Consider the following 22,957-nt stretch of genomic DNA (forward strand, 5'->3'; position numbering starts at 1 on the left):
AATACTTTAATAGATATCTCCGATATTTCGGCAATGTCTCATTGCCATTTTCTATAGGAACTTACAAAAGGCAGGAGCACAACAAGCTCTAACAATATAGTAACTGGAAATGAAGATATGAAGCTATCTTTCTCCTAGAAGTCCTGATGGTGCCCTCTGGTGGGCTAAGTAGGCATTCTTGGCCATTGGGCTGAAGGTCTGCTGATGTATGCGTCCCAAATCTGGGGCAGTCGCATACAACCAAATTTGTTGAGGTTTGGAGAGTTTCTTAGGGCAGAGGCTGATTCCACAAATAATCTTTCGAATTTATTAAATAAATTCTAAATCTAATTCTAATTAGATTTAGAATTCTAATAATTCTAATTCTAAATAATCTTTCGAATTTATTAAATAAATTCGAAAGATTATTTGTGGAATCAGCCTCTGCCCTAAGAAACTCTCCAAACCTCAACAAATTTGGTTGTATGCGACTGCCCCAGATTTGGGAGGCATACATCAGCAGACCTTCAGCCCAAAGGCCAAGAATGCCTACTTAGCCCACCAGAGGGCACCATCAGGACTTCTAGGAGAAAGATAGCTTCATATCTTCATTTCCAGTTACTATATTGTTAGAGCTTGTTGTGCTCCTGCCTTTTGTAAGTTCCTATAGAAAATGGCAATGAGACATTGCCGAAATATCGGAGATATCTATTAAAGTATTATTTAATTTATATTCGGATCTACGTTGTTTCAATTCCCTAAGTTATTTAGAAATAACACTTGTATACAACTCAATGACATACACATGAGTGCTACTTCCCTGCTAGGCTCATTCTGCCAACACCTGTTCTCATTTGTTTAGTCTAAGGATGATTCCCAAGACTAATTATAGTGGCAATTAACACCCTAACCAGCCATGATGGCTACAGACGTCCAGCTAAATCTGGATACGATTCTGTAACACCCGTTGAATAACATGGATAAGAAGTGCAATTTGGTCTCACTATTTCATCCACTTGGATGGTAGGGAGGTTAACAAAGTATCATGTCAGTGACTACTCTTATCACCAAAATCATAAAAATATATCCACTCCATCCATCCATCAGTAGCTTTAACATACACTTAAGCACCCATAGACTTCCAAGTATCTTTGGACTTCCCAACCGTAATACGAGGATAAGGCAGTTACCCCTATGCCTCTAAGTATTCTTGTCTGTAAATTGCGTGTGTTCTACTGGCCGGTTTGTCTGTTTTGAGGGATGAAAAACTCAAATTTTTGGGTGAAAAAACCCCCTTGCAACGTATGAGACCGGCTAACTCACCTTTCATCAAAAAAGACCACAAGATTCCTCATGTCACTGACGGGAATCGAACCCAGGTCTTTCTAACCAAAGGGCTTCGTCTATACTGACTGAGCTACAAAGGCTCAAAATATATCCACTATTGCCTTTTATATCCAATGAGAATGTGCAGCTTTTTTTTTTCTAATATATTGGTGAGTATTTTGTCTCCACCCTTAGCCTTCACTGATCTCAAGGAAGAGAGTACAGCACACAATTTGCCATCACCTTGTGACCCTAATATAAAGTAGGTGTATATGTTGTTTGAAACAGTGTGTCCTTAAGCAAATTTTTTGTGCTGCTGGGTAAAACTAGCCTTCTGCGAGAAAGCACTACTTGCCTATGCCAAAGATCAACTAACTCAGGAAGCAACTGAAAAAACGATGAAGTTTCTGTAGTCGTGTTGGTGCACAGAAACTAGAATTATCAAGGTGGATGGTAGCAAGGGTGGCCTTTGTGGGAATATTCACTTTGGAAAAGGGGGAGCATGTGGTGCAATGCAGAATCTGGTGGAGTCTGGAAGGAATGATGATAGGTATAGAAACACTGACATGTGTTTGTTTCTTTATACTAATGTTAGGAGTATTCAAAATAAAGGAAGTGAACTGATGGCAGTGATAGACTCAGCCTGTCCAAAGATTACTTGGATCAGTAAAACATGGTTCACAGGAGATGATATACTGAGAGGAATAGAAGTAGCAGGGTATAGCATTTTTCAGCAGGATAAGAAAGGCAAATGTTGTGGTGCAGTATTACTTATGATAAGTAATGAGTTGTATTCTGTCAGAGTAGAGGATCTGGAGGCAATGGTTTTGAGGGTATATGGTGTGAGGTGAAGGTGGGCAGGACAGGATATTTGGGGGGAAGGGAACTATAAGTCAGGCACAGAGCAGTATTTTTCAAATTTTGCTGATTGCAATTCACAATAAAAAAATTCATCTTATATCTTCGCCCAGCACACACAAATGATACTGATGCTGAAGAATACGTTGACAAGCAGAGACAAGCAGGTTATTGTTCCTCTCTATCGAGCCTTGATAAGACCCCATCTAGACTACTGTGCTCAGATTTGGTCACCTAGGTTTCTTCTTGATGGGGAGGAGGTGGAGAGGATCCAGAGGCGAGTGACCAAGATGATAGCAGGTCTGTGGAATGAACCGTATGAGAACAGGTTGAGGATTTGTGGGTTGCAAAAATTGGTTGATAGGCGGAGGAGGGGAGATATGATTGAGACATTCAAATTACTGAAGGGTTTCTATAAAATTAATTCAGAAGATATATTTGAGAACAGGGCTGGTTGTGGGAGGACTAGGGGACATCCATGGAAACTGGGCAAAAGTGTGGTTAGTAAAGGTGTTAGAGCTGGGTTCTTTACTTTTAGAGTAGTGAATGAGTGGAATGCGCTCCCTGAGTCTGTAGTGGATGCTGTGACAGTGAATGAGTTTAAGGCGAGGTATGATAAATACTGTATGAATGTCAGATAGTTGTGATGAATATGATTTGGGGCCTCCCTCGATGAGTCTAATGACTCCCTGGAGTTGCCCATAATAATAGTAATAATAGTAATGATATAGCATGTTTTCTGTAAAACGATAGGTGCAGTATTCATTCTTTGCTAGCAAGAAAACTTCAAAATAAAAATAATATGAAAAGAAACTAAAATCTTATTTAATTTTTTTTTTAACTTTGATATGTGATTATGTTTTTGAAAAAGTAGGGACAAAGTGGATGAGCAGCTTATGTTTACATTAACAGCTTTATATTAACAATAAAAAGCAGGAGCTGCAAAAAAGAAAGCATTGTGAAAGGAATATAACCAAAAAGGTGATCAGCATGCTCGTGAGCAATATAAAGTAGAAGCAAGAAAGGTAACAAGTATGGTAAGGAAGGCTAAATCAGATTTTGAGAGAAAATTAGCTAAGCAAGCCAAAGTAAATGCAAAATAATTTTTTGCTACATAGCAAGTAAGAGAAAGAATGATTATGGAAAGATAACTTTACTCAGTGCTGATAAGAAAGTGAGCAGAAGAAATAGTTGAAATAGAATAGTAGAATAGAACTGGTTTTGATATCAGGATAGTGAACTGGCATAGAAATTAGCTATATGACATATCAGAGAGTTGTGCATGATGGAGCAGTATTAAAGAAGGTTATAAGTGGAGTTTTAGTGATCAGCACATGAACCTGTATTAACCTGTATATAAATGATATTGTGAAAGGAATGCGGGATATTCAATTGTTTGCAGATTCGACTACTATTATTATTATTATTGTATGGACATGGAGTCTGAAGACTCATTATGGGAGATCCAAACTATCCACACAATCTATCATATCTCTCGTTGAACGCATTAAGAGACAAAGCACTCACAACTCACTCTGGCAACCAATTCCACTCATTCATAACTCTACAAGCAAAAAATCTAGTCTTCACACCCCTACTGACCACACCTTTATTCAACTTCCAGGGATGACTTCTCATTTTGGCTACTGCCAAGTGCTGAAACACTTCCCCTTCACCAATCCTATAAAACCATTTAAGTAACTTATATGTTTCTATCACATCCCCTCTTTTTCTCCTATCAACCAACTTCTGCAATTCACACACTCTTACCCTACCCTCACAGGGAACATATCACAGACCACTCACTGTCTTGGTTGCTCACCTCTGAATCATCTCTACTGCTTCCTCATTTCCCATAAACTCAGGAGACCAGACTTCAGCAGAGTAATCCAGATGTGGATGTATCAACACCTTATAAAGTGGAATAACTTCCTTATCTCTACTTGTTAGTGTTCTTCAATAGCCAAGTAATCTTATGAGTTTCTTTAGCAACATGTCCTCTAAACTTCAACTCTCTACCTACCCCCTGCCCCTAAATCTCTAGCTTCATCTATTTCCTGGATTACAGTTCCATCAATGTGGTACACAGGTCATAATCTATTTATTCCAAAATGCATAACTTTACATTTCACCACATTAAACTGACACTCATTATCTTTTTGCCCATACTGACAGCCTATTTAAATTGTCCTGCAAGTTCTCTATTGCCTTGATTAACTATTGCTCTAATTGATTAACTAATCAACTAATTTCACATCAACAGCAAACAACTGAATATTTCCTTTCAGGTTATTTCCCATATCATTTATGTACAATTTAAACAGTAGTGGTCCCAGCACTGAACCTTGTGGCACACCAATAGTCACTTGTTTTCGCCTTGATTCTGCCATTCCATATACCACTTTTTGATATCTGTCCAGTAGTTTTGATATCTACCCTCTTATCCACATAACCAGTGTCATATACAGGGTGTTCGGGATAAATTTGACAGTTTCGTAAGGAAAAAGAAAATCTTCTTTGTATCTATTAAATTTAATGAATTGACAAAAAAACATTACAGGCAGAGTTAATTACAATACTATCAACAAGATTTACTCAAAATAACCACCATTAGCATCGATCACAGCTTCAATTCTGCTTTGGAACCTCGAACAAGCTGATGCTACAGTCTCCCTGGGAAGGGCCGCAAAAACTGTTTTAATTTTATCCATTAACTGGGCTTTTGTATTACTGGAAGTGCGATTGGTGTCTTTTTCAACTGCGCCCCATACAAAATAATCCATGGGGTTAAGGTCTGGGGAGTTTGGAGGCCAAACGTTTGGACTGGTGAAGTCGTAGAAATTTTCAGACAACCATTTTTGACTTTTCCCAGAGGTGTGGCAAGGGGCCGAATCCTGCTGCCATACATACGGCCTACCATTGGCTACCCTTGTTATCCAGGGATTGACTACAGTTAGCAACTCCACGAACAAAGCCCGAATTCCAATGCCAGGGTTCTTCAACACCTGTTCCTGCAGATTTGCGAGGAATTCTGCTGTACGAACGCAATCAGATCGTCTGCTAGGGATCTTTCTTCTTGCTACATCCTCGTAGTCACCATTGCAAGTCTCTAGTTCATGCCTGATTGTTTTTACTGTATTATTCAGGGAGCATTGGGCAGCAGTCGTAATATCCTTATTTTGATGGCGGGCACGAATCATCATGATACAAGTTATTCTCTTCCATGATTCAGGTGGGTTCCAGCTATCCATCCTTTCTGACATCTTGTATATGAATGAAGAAGGGTCCAAACTTTTAAATGAAGAGAAGTGTGTGTTAATACATGTAACTTACGGAAAAATATAATTAATTATAAATATGTCAAATTTATCCCGAACACCCTGTACATACCCATTTATTCTTATTTGTGTAACAGAGTTCCATGTAGTATTCTGTCAAATGCCTTTGCAAAATCCAGCAGAATCATCATATAACCATTTCCATCATCCAACTCAGCTGTTACTCTATGATATGAAGTTGTAAAGGTTATTAGTAATAGTGCATATGTGGTAGTTCTTCAGGAGGATTTCAACAGCTGGAAAGATGTGCAAATTAATGGGAATGTCAGTTTAATTCAACTAAATGTAACAAGTAATGTCTTGAAGTTTTATGATAGATGATGGGAGAATGCATACTCTGTTAGAGGAACCGTACTGGAGTAGTGGGGGGAGGCAAAGGATCATTGGGTGATGACTTATAGAAACCTGAAGTTCAGGAGACATACTGTAATAGCAGTGAATGTAGCTCAGAGGATTGCTGCAATACTGAGAAGAGTTGCAAGTCCACTGTATAAAGCTCTGCACAGACCACACGTGGACTATTGAGCTTAGCTTTGGTCTCCAGGATTTGAAGGGAATAATTAACCTTGGAAAGAATACAGAGATAGACAACAAAAATGATATCTTCCTCCCCATACACACATATTTTAATGATATGTCCAATTAAGTTAGTTGAGTTCTATAAAGTGATTAGTGATGCTATATTACTGTTTGGAGAAAATTCCTTTATATGAAAACCATTCCAATAAGGAGAAGTCAATAAACAATACATTATTATAAGAACAGTAAAAATAATTTTTTTTTTTTTTTTTTTTTTTGGAAAATATAATTTGTAATATTAATTCTGTTACTAGAATTTCCCTTTATACATTTATGTATTATGCATATTCATCTGTTTTCTTAAATTTGAAAAAAAAATTTTTTTCACAGTATTTTTTTATTAAAAAATATTCTATTCTGTCTAGACTGCTGCTATTCATCAGCTGGAAAAATCTACTTGCCACGGGCAAATGCATTTGTGAAGCCCTGGTTATGACGAGAAAGAAAGAGTGAGGGAATGTGGACTGCAAAGTTTGGTAAAGAGAAGAAAGACAGGTGATATGATCAAGACTGAGAAGTAGTTACATGGTTCACATTGGGGAGTTCTTTCGTGTGGTAGAACAAAGGGAAGGAGTGAGAACAAGGGACCATCCCTTGAAGTTGCAAAAGGAAATAGTGAGCAATGAATTGCTTTGTCTGATAAAGTTCAAGGAGTGGTATGATAGATTGTGTTGTCTAGGATGGGTCTTCCACAATTAGTTGAGTCTTGTGAGAAGGAAGTCCTGAATGATAATAGTAGGAAGTCCTGAATGATAATAGTCAGTGGCTACACTGAAACCTATAACTATCTTCTGATGGCCTAGCATATAGATGAAAAGGCCATTTCCACAGTACCTACTAGACTCGTTAAAACTAAAATTCAACCTCTATAATTCCAGTTCTCAGTTGGATAATATTCTTCTATCCCCCTCAGTCATTCATATTCAGCAAAAGTACTAAACAGGAAACAGACTGCCAATTGTAATAATGTCAATTAAGGAGAGAAATGGCACAATGAAAATGTAAAAGTCTCTAAAAACATTCTTCTCCACCTTCCTATTGATATCTCTGTAAGACACACTGCACAAAAAAATTTTGACCAAATATAGTTGTTGCTAACATCACTTATTGGCTGAGAAAAGTTGAAAAGAGGGGATATTGCTATATTGAACAGCTGTATATTCCAAATTCCACCAAATTGTAATATTGTAGAATTTGGAATGTAGCTGCTTCTTGTGTTATACTCACCCTGAGATTTTCAGTCCAACTGGACTAAAACAAAGAGAATGTTCTGAGAGTTACTCTGTACACATCTTTTACATATCACAACTTTCAAATGATATCTATGATTCAAAAAAATATTTTTTTTTTTTTACATTAATACTCTCTGAGAATTACAGCATAACTGAGCTAAAATTGAGAGCAGAAATCTATCAAGGAGGAAGAGGGAAGTAATATGCCAACACCAGTTGCAGTTCGCATCATTTAAATGATTTTACCAGTTCTTTGCTAATGAAAAGTCAGTCATCTATAGCAGTGCTTCCCAAACTTCTGGATGTCAGGGGCCCCCTTTGCAAAAATTAAAATATTTCACGGCCCCCCTCGAAAAAAAATCGTAATAGAGAGATATATTATTATAATATTTATTGTATTTATATTCAATACAAAACATACACTGCGAATATTGCAAAAATCAAATGCAAATATTACATTTTTTGCCTCTTACCGTTTGGTTCTGAAGACAATGCGGGCTGTTCTGGTAAAATATGAAATACTGTCCTTTTTTTTTTTTTTTTTGAGTCTGTTTCTGCTTCTTCTGATTGTTCGCGGGATTTTTTATTTTTATTTTTTTATCAGCCACTTATCCATCTCAGGGTTAAATTTTTTAACGTAGAATAGATCAAATAATATCACCACTTACCGATACTGGCACACCACAGACTGATACCATGAAATTAGTGAATATTACCTGAATAAGGGAATCCCCGGACCAGGAACATTTTTCTCTTTTGTGACTTTTCTCCCTTTACGGTAATTAAGCCTAACGCGAAACACACAGCAAAGGCAGGTTATTAAAACATGCATATGATTGGTGCGGTATTAACAAAAGATCGCGCAACCGAAAGATAAAAGCATAGCTGACAATTGAGTTGAAATGCTAACTCTCTTCAACCGAATTCCATATGTGAAACTGTCATAACATTCATTATATATACATATTACTTAGTTTTAACACTTTTACGAATTTTAACACTTTCGGTTGAATTTTATTGCTGCCTTGGGAAATCGAACTCACACACATCTAATTAATAACAATAGTTTTAAGTTAGATACTGTGTTTGCCCATGCAACATAGGGTTTTGTTTCAGGCTATACAGCATAGTTTCTGTAGGAGGAGACATGTGATTCATTAATTAGTGTGTTTTTATCCCAGTTGTCTCTAATTGCACTATTTGTTGAGAAATATATTACACAGACTCCTCATACCTTATTCACTGGCATAATAAAAGTATTTGTTTTTATTGCCTCTGCAGTATAGTGGCTGTTAGGGAGGGCGTGTTGTTTACCACTGCAAGGGAGTTACTATCTCCCCACATGAACTTGTTTAAGCTTTTTTTCATGTGTGAAGTATATGCGAAACTGTTATTGGTAACAGAAAACTAGCTCGGATGACAGTAATAATATAAAACGAGTTTTGATATGTATATAAAGTCAATATCAACAGTCCCTGATTACGAATGTGTAATGAAAGGGACAGGAAGATTTGGAGCTTCCCTGGAGAGCATTCGAAGTAAATACAATTAACCACTGCTTTGAAATGAAACATATGAATAAGCAATATTTACTAATATTCATTAAGCACCGAAATACGCAGGAAGCAAAGTTTGTGAACTAACACCATGTGTGAATTTTTCCATTAAAATATAAAAAATAACAAAAAAAGAAATAATAAAAGTTAAATATGTTTCTTTTCAAATAAAAAAAATCTACTTAGTCTTAAAACATTTTAAATTTGTTTTCATTATTTCACGGCCCCCCTCAACAAAACCTACGGCCCCCAAGGGGGCCGCGGCCCACAGTTTGGGAAGTGCTGATCTATAGCATATTAAATAGTATGGATAGACTTCTTCCTCTTTTCAAAAATAAATATAGGTTAGGTGGTCTGTTTCGGTCTTGGCTCAGTATGTCATCAGTCTGTCTGTTTCGATGACCTTTTGGTTTGTAGTTCATCTTCCTGGGTATTGTATCATATGTCATTCATTCTAGATGCACTTTCTTTCCATTTGGGTCTGTATTTTTTTATATTCTCCATTACTGGTATTTGATTTAGTTCTTTTCACTATGGAATATATTCCATAGAAGAATATTGAGCCTCCATAGCTTAGTCAGTATAGACGAAGTTCTTTGGTCGGAAAGACCTGGGTTCGATTCCTGTCAGTAACGTCAGGAACCTTCATCTGGTCTCTTTTGACTAAAGGTGAGTTAGTCGGTCTCATATGGAGGTAGGAGGTTTTTTTCACCCGAAAACTCGGGTTTTTTGTACCGCAGCACAGATAAACCAGCCCAGTGAACACACATGGATTACAGTCATGAATATGTCCAAGCCATAGTTAGGGAAATGGTGAAGTATCCTGTAAAAATCTCAAAAGGAATACTTTGATGGCAATGCCTACAAAATCACCTACAGTTGGAAATGACTGAAAATGAAAAATCAGATCAGTGGAATATTTCCTTAATAACATTCCATAGTGGAAAAATGGAATATTCCAGTATTCCAAAATAGAATAATAACTATATAAGAACAGCAAGTTCTCATATAGTCATTATTCCATTCATTTGGTAAATGGAATAATAAATAAAATTTTCTTTGAAATATCTAAAAAGACTAATTTCTACAATTTTATTATTATTATTATTACCCCAAGACCTCATGGAGTCAAAGACACATCTGGGAGGTCCTTTTATCACGCACACACATCTCATCATACCGTATCTTAAACACACTCAAACTCCTTGCAGACACCACACTCTCAGGCAAGGCATTCCAATCATTCACAACTCTGCATGAAAAAAACCTGCCTCTCACTCCCCTACTCACACCTTCTTTATACAGTTTCCAGGGATGACCTCTGGTTCTCCCCTGATCTCCCACTATTCTCTGTATAACTTCTCCACCATTGATCTTATAACAACCCCTTACCAACTTGTAGGTCTCTATCATATCTCCCCTCTTCCTCCTCTCCACCAGACTCTGCAAATTACATCTTCTCAATCTTTCCTCATACTCAACATTCCAGAGGTCAGAAACTACCTTAGTCAGTTCCAACATCTCTTCATCCTTCTGAAAATCCAGTGACCAAATCTGGGCACAATAGTCCATGTGTGGCCTAATCAATGCCTTATACAACGGAACAAGAATCTCCCTACTTCTACACATCAGTGTCCTCCGCATCATTCCCAGAAGCCTTTGTGTTGTCTTCACAATTTTGGCGATGTGTCCCCTAAATTTTAGATCCTTATCCACTATCACCCCTAGATCTATTATTTCCTCTACCTCCAACAATATAAGTTATAAATTAACCTCCAACAATATAAATTATAAATTAATTTACACCAAATAACTAAAATTGTTGACTTGTTTGATTGTTTTAGTGTGTATTCCTATTTTAGTTCAGAGATGAGCAAAAACCTCTGGCACATTTAGTGCCAGAGGTTTTTTTTTTTTTTTTTTTTTTGAGAGAGAGAGAGAGAGAGAGAGAGATTGGCATATCATATCACTTGGTTATCTGCAAAGAGTAAGGTATCCAAGAAAAAATTATTTTCTTGTTTGTTAACTTCCACAGTTCATTGTCATCAAATTCCTGACATGTACAGGATATGATAGTACTACATAAAAAATTTACATCATTACTAACTTCTTATCTACAATTTCCCTCCAAATCAATCTATTATCTGTCAAGCCAAGATTATCAGATCTTATATTTCTATCTTCTAAGGCACTTTTTACCATATCAACTGAGCTATATCTTGGCCTTCCTCTGGGTCTTTTTCCTGCAGCCCTGGCAAAGAACACTTGTTTTGCTAATCTTTCCTCTCCCAGTCTATTTAAGTGACCATACCACCAGAGATTAGCTCTGCTAACACATTCTGGATGCCAACAATGACAAGTTCTTTCCTAATATCCTCCTTTTTAATATGATATTGCTATTGATGCCATCTGTTCATGCCTCTAATCTTTCTCAGGACTTTCATATCTGTGGTCTAGTCTTTGATCAAGTGTTTTACTTCTCACCCAGCTCTCAGGTCCATAAGTTAAAATTGGTTTGAACACTGTCTTGTATATAGCTAATTTAGTGTGTTTTGACTAATTTCTCTCTTATTCCATCTAAATTTATTCAGCTGACTTCCTACATACCAGCAACAAAAGGATTCTGTTGTCTATTTCCATATTTAATTTACCATCTTCACTAAAAACTGTCCCTAAGTAACTGAAATGTTTTACTTGTTCTATAGGTTTGCCATTCACACTGCAGCTGACATTTTCAATGCTTCGGTCTATTTTCAGTGTCTTGTTACTGCTGACCTTTATACCATACCTATTACAACAGTTATTCAATTTAGTCAGGGAATCTTGCAGACTTGTATTGGATTTATGAGAGTGGACTGATAAGTTCTCGATATAACAATTAAAAAATGAATTTATTATTTCAAAATTATTTTTAATTTTCAATACAATCTCCCTTAAGACTAATACATTTATTACAGTGATGCTCCAATACCATTATCCCATTCCTGTAGTGGTTCTCTGGGGTATTTTGCAGATCTTACTGATCTGCAAAATACTTCTATACAGCTGCAATCACCTCTTGATTTAAAGAAAAATGCTGCCCAGCGAGGAAGAGTTTTAGTTTTGGGAAGAGATAGAAGTCAGAGGAAGCCAAATCTGAGGAAAACAGTGGATGTTCCAAATATTCACAGTGCAGATCCCTTCATTTTCCACTGCCAAAACACCTTTGTGGATAAGTGCATTGTCCTGATGAAAAATGATTTTATATATCTGCAAACGGATCTTTTCTCACGAATTTTTACATCTAGTCTGGTTAAAAGATTGGAATAATATTCCCAGCTTATTGTTTTACCATTTTCAAGATAATTAATAAACAAAATGCCTTTAGCATCCCAAAACACTGATGCCATAACCTATCCTGCTGATGGAACCGACCTTGCCTTCTTTGGCACTGAACAACCGGTTTCTGTTCACTGTTATGACTGCTGTTTGGATTCTGGTGTGTAATGGTGAATCCAAGTCTCATCCATAGTAATAAATAGTTGCACAAAACAGTTTTATTCTTGTTAAAATGCTCCAAGCGCTGTTCAGAGATTTTCATGCAAGTGCATTTTTGATCAGCGTCCCATCCTTCCTGAACAAAGCTTTTTCATTTGCAATTCTTCATGCAAAAAATATCCTACACGTTCTTTTGAAATGCCTATAGTCTCAGCAATTTCATGCACTCTGACTCGCCAGTCATCCAATACAATATCGTGCACTTGACCAATGATTTCTGGTGTTGTTACACTTTTTGGATGTCCTTCACGTGGATCATATTCAAGGCTGTAAGGCCACATTTAAACTCGGCAGCCCATTTCTTAATTGTTTCTTAATTAACGAAGGAGAAGAGTGAACATAAACTTTTATGAACTTCGAATGAATTTCTTTTGGTTTAAACATTCTTTTAAAAAGAATTTTATAACCACACGATACTCAGTTTTATCCATTTCAAGATACAGACAACACTTTTCATTTAGACAGCGCCATGAAACAAACTACTTCATAGAATGACTTGCAATTTCACATGGATTCTTATGACAGATGTACTAACTTAGAAAAAAAAAAAAATTCTTGCCAATAGTGTTGCCTTCTCGTAGATAGGCTTATACGTTGGTTATGCATTTCTAAATAACTTAGGGAATTGAAACAACGTAGATCCGAATATAAATTAAATAATACTTTAATAGATATCTCCGATATTTCGGCAATGTCTCATTGCCATTTTCTATAGGAACTTACAAAAGGCAGGAGCACAACAAGCTCTAACAATATAGTAACTGGAAATGAAGATATGAAGCTATCTTTCTCCTAGAAGTCCTGATGGTGCCCTCTGGTGGGCTAAGTAGGCATTCTTGGCCGTTGGGCTGAAGGTCTGCTGATGTATGCCTCCCAAATCTGGGGCAGTCGCATACAACCAAATTTGTTGAGGTTTGGAGAGTTTCTTAGGGCAGAGGCTGATTCCACAAATAATCTTTCGAATTTATATTTGCTCCGGTGTATTATTTTTGCTTTCTTCCACTGTATTCTGTGGCGAGTATCCAGAGCATGGTCTGCAAGACCAGAATGGCTATATTTGTAAAACCGGATGTAGTCCTTGTGTTCAGAAATTCTGATATTCGCTGCCCCGCCTGTTTGGCCAAAGTACGATAGTTTACAACTGCAAGGGACCTGGTATACACCAAGTAGGTCTAGGGGAAGTGGTTGGTCTTTGGTAGAGCGGATAAGGGATGCCAATTTTCTGTAAGGCCTGTAACAGGAGGTGAGGTCATGTTTTTTTAGAATTTTGGTAATTTTTTCCGAGATACCTCGGATGTAGGGAATGATGATGGATTTAGAGTAATCTTTTTTGTGGAGGGGGGGCTGTGGTTTGTAGGTTTTAATATTTTTTGGATTTTTTGGGGGGGGGGGGGTAGCCATTGGCTGAGAAAGTGTTTAAGATGTGATTTAGTTCAGTGTTAAGGGCTATGTCGTTAGAACAGATTAGTTTAGCCCTGTTGTATAGTGTTTTTACCACTCCATATTGTTGTGAGGGGGGGGGGGGGTGAGAGTGTTGGTGGATGTATCTGCCTGTATGGGTGGGTTTTCTGTAAACTGAGAAAACCAAAGTTCCATCAGGCTGGCAGGTGACTAGTGTGTCTAGGAAGGGGAGGCAGTTGTTTTCCTCTTTTTCCAGGGTGAACTTGATTCTGGCGTGTTGGTTGTTATAAGTGTGTGAGGAAGGAGAGGAGTGTTTCAGAGCCATGTGGCCAAATAGCGAACACATCATCAACGTAGCGAAGCCATATGGTTGGTTTTTGTGGGGCAGAAGCTAAGGCTTTTTCCTCAAAGGTCTCCATAAAGAAATTGGCTAAGGGTGGGGAGAGTGGTGAGCCCATGGCTGTCCCCTCTATTTGTTTGTAGAATTTTCCCTGACAAACGAAATAGCCTGAGTTCATTGTGAACTGAAATAGGGCTGAGATATCGGGAGAAAATTTAGCTTGGATTAGCTCTAAAGTTTCCTTGAGTGGGACATTGGTGAATAAGGAGGAGACGTCGAAGCTGACCATTATGTCATTATGTTGGAGTGTAAGGTTTTCTATGCTGGCTTTGAAGTGGGCTGAGTTTTTTATGTGTGATGGTGTGTTGCCAGTATAGTGTGTGAGCTCTTTGGCTAAATATTTAGCTAGTTTGTATGTGGGGGAATCAATGCCATCCACTATGGGACGTAATGGCACATTTTTTTTTTTTATGTATTTTTGGGAGTCCGTAAATACGGGGGGGTATAGAGTTAAATGGTTTTAATCTGTTGGTAACTTCTACAGGCCAAGAAGTGACTTTCTTAAGGAGGCTGTGAAGTTTTCTAATTTGTGAGTTGGTGGGATTGTAATTGATAGGGAGGTAAGTACTAAATCACATCTTAAACACTTTCTCAGCCAATGGCTACCCCCCCCAAAAAAATCCAAAAAATATTAAAACCTACAAACCACAGCCCCCCTCCTCCCCCCCTCCACAAAAAAGATTACACTAAATCCATCATCATTCCCTACATCCGAGGTATCTCGGAAAAAATTACCAAAATTCTAAAAAAACATGACCTCACCTCCTGTTACAGGCCTTACAGAAAATTGACATCCCTTATCCTCTCTACCAAAGACCAACCACTTCCCCTAGACCTACTAGGTGTATACCAGGTCCCTTGCAGTTGTAAACTGTCGTACTTTGGCCAAACAGGCAGGACAGCGAATATCAGAATTTCTGAACACAAGGACTACATCCGGTTTTACAAATATAGCCATTCTGGTCTTGCAGACCATGCTCTGGATACTCGCCACAGAATACAGTGGAAGAAAGCAAAAATAATACACCGGAGCAAATATAAATTCGAAAGATTATTTGTGGAATCAGCCTCTGCCCTAAGAAACTCTCCAAACCTCAACAAATTTGGTTGTATGCGACTGCCCCAGATTTGGGAGGCATACATCAGCAGACCTTCAGCCCAACGGCCAAGAATGCCTACTTTGCCCCCCAGAGAGCACCATCAGGACTTCTAGGAGAAAGATAGCTTCATATCTTCATTTCCAGTTACTATATTGTTAGAGCTTGTTGTGCTCCTGCCTTTTGTAAGTTCCTATAGAAAATGGCAATGAGACATTGCCGAAATATCGGAGATATCTATTAAAGTATTATTTAAGCAATAGTGTTGCCATCTATGGTTGAGAACTTTTCAGACCACCTTCGTATTTAGAAGAATAGCATCATCAAAGCAAAGAACTGACATTAACATCTGCAATTTTGATATCAGGTTTAATACCACTTTCCTTCATAATGTGATCCATATAGATAATGAATAACAGAGGGGATAATGTACATCCTTGTCTGACACCAGATGTAACATTAAACCATCTTCCTGTACTTCCTTCAATTCCAACTCTGATTTACAACTCAAATAAAGACTAAGTATTGCTTCATATAATGTCCTACTGATACCATACAAGTGCTGCATTTTGAATAGCTTCTCTCTTCGCACCTTGAAATATTTTTCCAGATCTACAAAACTTAAATGCAGCTCTTTGTTATATTCCCATGATTTCTCGTAAACTATTTATCGTAAAGTTAAATTCTGATCCTGACAGACTCTATTTGGCCTGAATCCAGCTTGTTCTTTACCAAGCTTTTCTTCCACAATCCTTCTCAACCGTTTCTCAAGTATACTTGCATAAATCTTACCAGGAACACTCAGTAGAGAAATACCTCTGTAATTCTCACATTCGGTTTTATTTCCCTTTTTATATATGGGTACAATGAGAGCTCCACTCCAATCATCCGGAATTCGTCCGTCTGTCCAGGCTCTCTGAACTATGCAGTGCAGCCACTGTAAGAATTTTCTACCTCCATACTTGACCATTTCTGATCAAATATCATCTTCTCCAACTGCCTTTCCACATTTCAGACTTTCGATGGCTTATTCTACTTCAAGTATGGATGGGTATTCCTGATTGCATGAAATAGTCAGTGTTTTTTTATCACTGTGCTGTCATCAGTGCTAGTTTCATTTCATTTAGCACTTTTCCAAAGTAATTACTCAATAGTTCAAGGATATCTTTTTCTCCAGTTTTGATGTCATCTTTATCATCTTTAATTCCTTTTATAGCACTCTTTCCTCCAATTCCGAGCTTCTTCAACAACCCCCAGAATATCTGGCCACCTTCTTGATATTTATTTTCTATGTTATTACCGAAGTCTTCCCATGACTTTTGTTTAGCTAGTTTTACACAGTTTTTAGCTTTCTTACATTTGTCTCTGTATTCTCAAAGAGCACAAGCTGACTTATTTGTCAGGAACTTTTTGATATGCTATCTTTTTTTCCTTCACTGCCTCTTTAACCTGTGCCCACCACGGAGTTCTGTTTTTTCTATCTTCGCAGACAACCTCACCACATGCCTCTTTGGCTGAATCAATCAATGTTTTCTTCTGGGCTTGCCAGTGAATCTCCAAGGTTTGGTTCCTGTTCCTAAACTATGGGAACAGGAACTATTTGGACTAAAATACACATTGAATAATGTGTATTTTAGTCCAAATTTCACATTTGAGAGCTGTTCAATTTTTATTCACTTTAAAACTTTCTTACGTGTTTCTTACAGTGCAGGTGCAGCAGCCCTGCAACAGGATTTGGATAAACTAGATAGATGGGAGAATGAATAAGGGTGTCGGTTTAATGCAACAAAATGTAAATTCTTGAAGTTTTTGATACATCGATGGGAGGTTGCATACTCGGTTAGAGGAGGTATACTGGAGGAAATAGGGAAGATGAGATCTGGGGGTGATGTTTGATAGAAAACTGAAATTCAGAGAACATATTGTAAAGGTGGTGAAGGTAACACAGAGGATTTCTGCAATACTGAGAAGGACACTGACCTGCAGAGATAAGAGTTATCATTCCATAGTATAAGACCCTGATCAGACCACACTTATTCTTCTCAAATTTAGTCCCCAGGATTTCATCAGGATAAATTAACTATTGAAAGGGTACAGAGGCAGATAAAGATAGTTTCAGGATTGTACAATGTTAGTTATATGGATCAGCTGAGGGAATGTGAACTGCAGAGTTTGGTAGATAGAAGTAGAGGTGATATGATTGAGATTTTTAAACTGTTGAGAGGTAGTTACAGTGTTGACACTAGGGAGTTCTTTTGCTTGGTGAAAAAACAGGAAGGAGCGATGACAAGGGGCCATTGATGGAAGTTGCAAAAGGATGCTGTGAAGAAGAGGGTGATGAGTAGTTTCTTTGCATGAAAGATGGTTGAACAGTGGAATGCATTTCCTGATAGAGTGGCAAGAGCAGGGACAGCAATGAGTGGTATGATAGGCTTTGTGTTTCCTAGGGAGGCCCTCCCACAATCTTTTGACTCCATGGAAACCTGCATAATAACAATAATAATAATGATAACAATGTTCTTCTTTTCAATATGAAATTCAATTTTATCCTGCTCAAGAATAAATGATGAGCAATTCCAATTTCAAATCCTCTGTGCACTGTGTCCTTCACCAGGGAGAAAACATCACTATCAACAATAACTTTAAAACCTTGCATTTTGCCATGTTGAACTTTTAGCTCATATCATTTGCCCATTCAGAATGTATATTCGAATCTTCTTTCAAGGCTTAACATCCACTGTACTCCTCATAGTTCTTCTGAACTTTGCATCATCTGCAAACAACTGTATATTACATATATTACAATTATTATTATTATTATTATCATCATCAACATCCGACCTACATGGAGTCAGAGACTCATCATGGGAGGTAATCACTATTCCACACAATGCTTATCCAACCTAGTCTTAAACTGATTCGATGTGTCCACATCCACAACACACTCAGGCAATGCATTCCACTCACCAACCACCCTCCATGCAAAGAACCTGCTTCTCACTCCTTTGCTCACACCCTCCTTATACAGTTTTCAGCAATGGCCTCTTGTTCTACTTCCCTTTCCAATTCTATTAAAAATCTCTTCCATATCTACCTGATAATAACCCCTGACCAGTTTATATGTCTCAATCGTATCGCCCCCCCCCCTCTTCCTCCTATTCACAAGGCTCTGCAAACTTACATTCCCTCAATCTGTCTTCGTACTCCACATTCCAAAGACAACTGACTACCTTTGTGAATCTTCTCTATACCCTTTCCAACATTTCCTCGTCACCATGAAAACCCGGCGACCAAATCTGTGCAGAATAATCCATATGAGGCCTGATACAATGGAATCATAACCTCTCTATTCCTGCATGTCAGGGTTCTCTGCATCATTGCATTATTCAATGTGATGTCTTCACAACTTGTGCAATCTTCTTCTTCTTTCACTCTGCCTTATCCCATGTTAAACTGGGTCGGCGCACCAATCTTTAACCTTCCTCTTCCAAGTTCTCCGGTCCAGGGCATCCTTCGGACTCCATCCTTTCTCCCTAAGATCCTCTGTCATCTTATCCCTCCACCTGAGCTTGGGCCTGCCTCTTTTCCTCCTTCCCTCCAACTCCATATATTCCACTCGTTTACCAACACACTCCTCACCCTTCCTCTCAACATGTCCAAACCACCTCAGCCTACTTTCTAGTATAACTTTCTTCTACAACTTGTGCAATGTGGCCCTGAATTTCAGATCCTTGTCCACCATCACACCTAGATCTCTCATCTCCTCTACTTCTGTTAAAGTTTCCCCACCAAGTGTATACTTGGCATCCCATCGTTCCTTACCAAATCTCAAACCCTTACACTTGGTAACACTGAACTGACAGTTCCACTTACCTGCCAATTCATGCAATCTATTCAAGTCCTCTTGTAAGGCATTAACATCAGCCTGACTGTGCAAATTACATCTTCTCAATCTTTCCTCATACTCGACATTCCAGAGGTCAGAAACTACCTTAGTCAGTCTCCTTTGGACCCTTTCCAACATCTCTTCATCCTTCTGAAAACCCGGTGACCAAATCTGGGCACAATAGTCCATGTGTGGCCTAATCAAAGCCTTATACAACGGAACAAGAATCTCCCTACTTCTACACATCAGTGTCCTCCGCATCATTCACAGAAGCCTTTGTGTTGTCTTCACAATTTTTGGGATGCATCCCGTAAATTTTAGATCCTTATCCACTATCACCCCCAGATCTTTTATTTCCTCTACCTCCAACAATATATTCTCACCAAGCATAAATTCTGCATCCCATCTGTGTTTTCCAAATTTTAAAACCTTACATTTTGCAACATTGAATTCGCATCCCCATTTCTGTGCCCAATCACTCAATCTATTCAAGTCTTCCTGTAAGGCCACTACATCTTCACTACACTTCATGGTTCGTCCCAACTTTGCATCATCTGCAAACAACTGAATATCTCCATCCAAATCTTCACCTATATCATTAATATACAAGTTAAACAGTAATGGACCTAAAACAGACCCCTGAGGCACTCCACTGGTGACTTTCCATTTCCTGGATATCACTCCCCCATACACAACTTGGTGATATCTATCAGATAGCCAGTCTCCAATCCAATGCACCAATCTAATATCCAACCCCATCTGCTCTAGTTTGACTGTCAACCTATCATGAGGTACTCTATCAAAAGCCTTTATGAAATCCAAGTATATTACTGTGTATCCTTTTCCTCTGTCCAAGGAAGCAGTCACTTTATTGTAATAAGTAAGTAGATTACTAAAACATGACCTCCCTTTAGCAAATCCATGCTGTCCATCAAAGATAATACCATTGCTATCAACCCAAATCTGGATCCTAGTTATCACTCCCTGGCACATTCTTTCAGAATACGTGGTGATATATTATCAAGTCCCACAGCCTTATTAACATCTAGTTTACTCAACTCCCCATACACCTCTTGCTCACCTACAGTCAGTCTCTCCTCCCCATCATCAATTGCACTCAATCCCTCCATTAAGTCACATTCACAAGATTGAAAGATCTTTATGAACTCTTCATTAAGTATCTCCACCACACATTCTGCATCAGCTGTGTTTATACCATTTTCTCCAATCAATGTCATCCTTCCATAATTATTCTTTCTTTTGCTGGCTACATGTCGAAAGAATTTCTTAGGATTCTTTATGGCTTCATTAGCCAACTGTTGTTCATACCTCTCTTTAGCTACCCTTACCAACCAAGTCACCCTCCATGCAAATCCTCCAAGCTGCATTGATCTCTTTTCCAGCTAACTCCTCATTCCACGCTACACCCACAAGCTGTCTCCTGAACCCTTCATAATCACCCCCATTGTAGTTCCACATATACCCTTTTCTCACAGAGGTCCTCGCACTGCAGGCAACCACCCAGGTAATCACCTCATGGTCACTCGCACCAATTGGTGGATGATTTGACACCTCATTTATAATTACATCCTCTGATGAGATCACCAAATCCAAGACCCTCAATCCTCGTGTGTCCTCTGTTACATACTGTCTGAGGTAGTTATCACTCAAAAACTCAAGAAACTCATTTTCTTTACTTCCAGTTGCTATCTCATCATTCCAGTCTATATTGCCATATTTAAAATCACCCATAATGATCACCCTTTTCTTATTTACTTGGCTAATTTGATTGTACATTTCATTATCACCACCATCCACATTACATGGTCTATAACAACATTCCACGAAGTATTTGATTCCATTCACCTCTATCTCACACCATACTGCCTCAAAACCACTGGCCCTATTTCTCTCTTGCATCTCTACCTTGCATGGACATAACTCTTTCTCTATCATCAATAGCACTCCTCCTCCTCCCTTTTTACCCCTTCTATCCTCACGAAACACATCATACCTTTCCATCTCTATTCCTCTCAGGATGTCGTCCTCATCTAACCATGTCTCACTTATTCCGACAATTTTTGGGTGAACAGACGCAATTAGTGCAACCATTTCATCTGCCTTGTTTCTTATACTTCTAGCATTTGTATACGAACACAACAGCTCATTTCTGGATCTACAGCTAGTTCCATTGATACCACTCACTCGATGTGATCTCTCCATGCTCAACTGGGGCCATTTCCCTTTCTGCTTCTTCATTTTAAAACCCTTATCAATTCCAACTGTTTCCTTTTGATATCTGGTCATCCTATTCCGTTCCTGCCTACACATGCTCACCTCCTCTTGGAGCATCCACCTTTCTCATGCTGTGTACTGCTGTCCCCCCTGAGCCTCTCCGTTTCCCTGCTCCTCTTGCACACCCATTCTCTCATTTTCTATACTCATACCACTCACTTCCCCATTCATAACCACCTCTTCAATCTTCTTGTCTTACTCTCCTGCTCTTCCACATCACTTCCCACTCGATCTGATTCATTCTCTACCTTCCAGCAGCAGTCTCTACAAGCGACTCACATCATAACCACTCAAATGCAGTCCATCACTCCCATACAGCTCACTTCGTCCCTCAAACTCATTCCACACATTAACAAACTGTACTCCCGTCTCCTCACACATTTCAGCCAGCATATCATTCATAATCCTTGCTCTCCGCCTCATTTCACCACAGTCATACCTAGGCAACATGCTAACTACTCTTCCTGTCACACTATTCTCTTATATCCTTCTAAGCAGCATCCTGATATCCATTCTGACACATTCTTTGTCCTCTCTCAAATCATTCGTACCTATTAATACTATTAACTCTTTTGCTTGCTCCTGCCTCATATCCAATGCCTCAATCACTCTACTCATTTTAGCACCTGGAAAACAAACCTTGTGCATTTTATCCACCAGCACACCTTTAATAATGGAGTCGCCATACAACGCCACTCGCTCATCTTTCGTTAACTCTTTCATGCCGTCATTATTTATTTTAATAGTTTTTACCCGAATTTTCTTAATTTCATTCCACATCCATTTCATTTCTTGCCTCATCTAATCCATTTCAACTTCCGAATCTCGCGACACATTCTCTCTATCATTCAGTCTTTCTAACTTTCTAACTCTCGATCCCCCTCTTCTCACTTTCACTCTCATTCCTCCTTCTTTGTTTCCGTACTTTTGGTCCAACATGCATCCAACTTTCGCTATCATTCTTCCCATTTTCACACTCATTCATCTTTCTTTGTTTCTGTACTTTCAGTCCAACATACATCAAACTTTCGCTATCATTCATTCTTTTTTTGCTATCATCCATTCTTTCAGTTTTTTTTACTTTCGATTTCTGTGTCACGCCATTTCTAGTTTCATTTGTTCTCTCAATTTCATTTCCTTCCGCCACTCTCACCTCACTTTTGTCCCTTTTAACCCCGTTACGGTTTTCAAATCGCTCTTTTTCTTTTTTACTGATTTTTTAACATTTTTTCGCCTCTCTTTCTCACCATCCTTCTCTTTCAAACGTGCACTCATTTTCCCTGCGACAATTTCGCTACTAACACTTTCTGTCATCAATTTCATATTTGCATTCATCAATTCCTCGTTCAGGTCACACTTTGCACACACCCTCCTTCCACTTTGCACACACTCCTCCTTCCACTCACCAAATATCCACAAATCATTTATATAATCGAAAGAACACATATAACAGACCTCACAGTTAACGAAATG

General features: G+C 38.4%; 1 protein-coding gene across 1 annotated transcript in view; it reads right to left on the minus strand.

Annotated features, from left to right (window-relative positions):
- The window catches only part of LOC150099851 (winged helix repair factor 1-like), a 182,496-nt gene that overhangs the window by 153,927 nt on the left and 5,612 nt on the right, over positions 1-22,957 (minus strand). The gene's annotated exons all lie outside the window — the stretch shown is intronic.

Source organism: Typopeltis vanoorti, chromosome 14, assembly GCF_054136105.1.
Source record: "Typopeltis vanoorti isolate ZY-2024b chromosome 14, IOZ_Tvanoo_1.0, whole genome shotgun sequence".
NCBI classification, from domain to species: domain Eukaryota; kingdom Metazoa; phylum Arthropoda; class Arachnida; order Uropygi; family Thelyphonidae; genus Typopeltis; species Typopeltis vanoorti.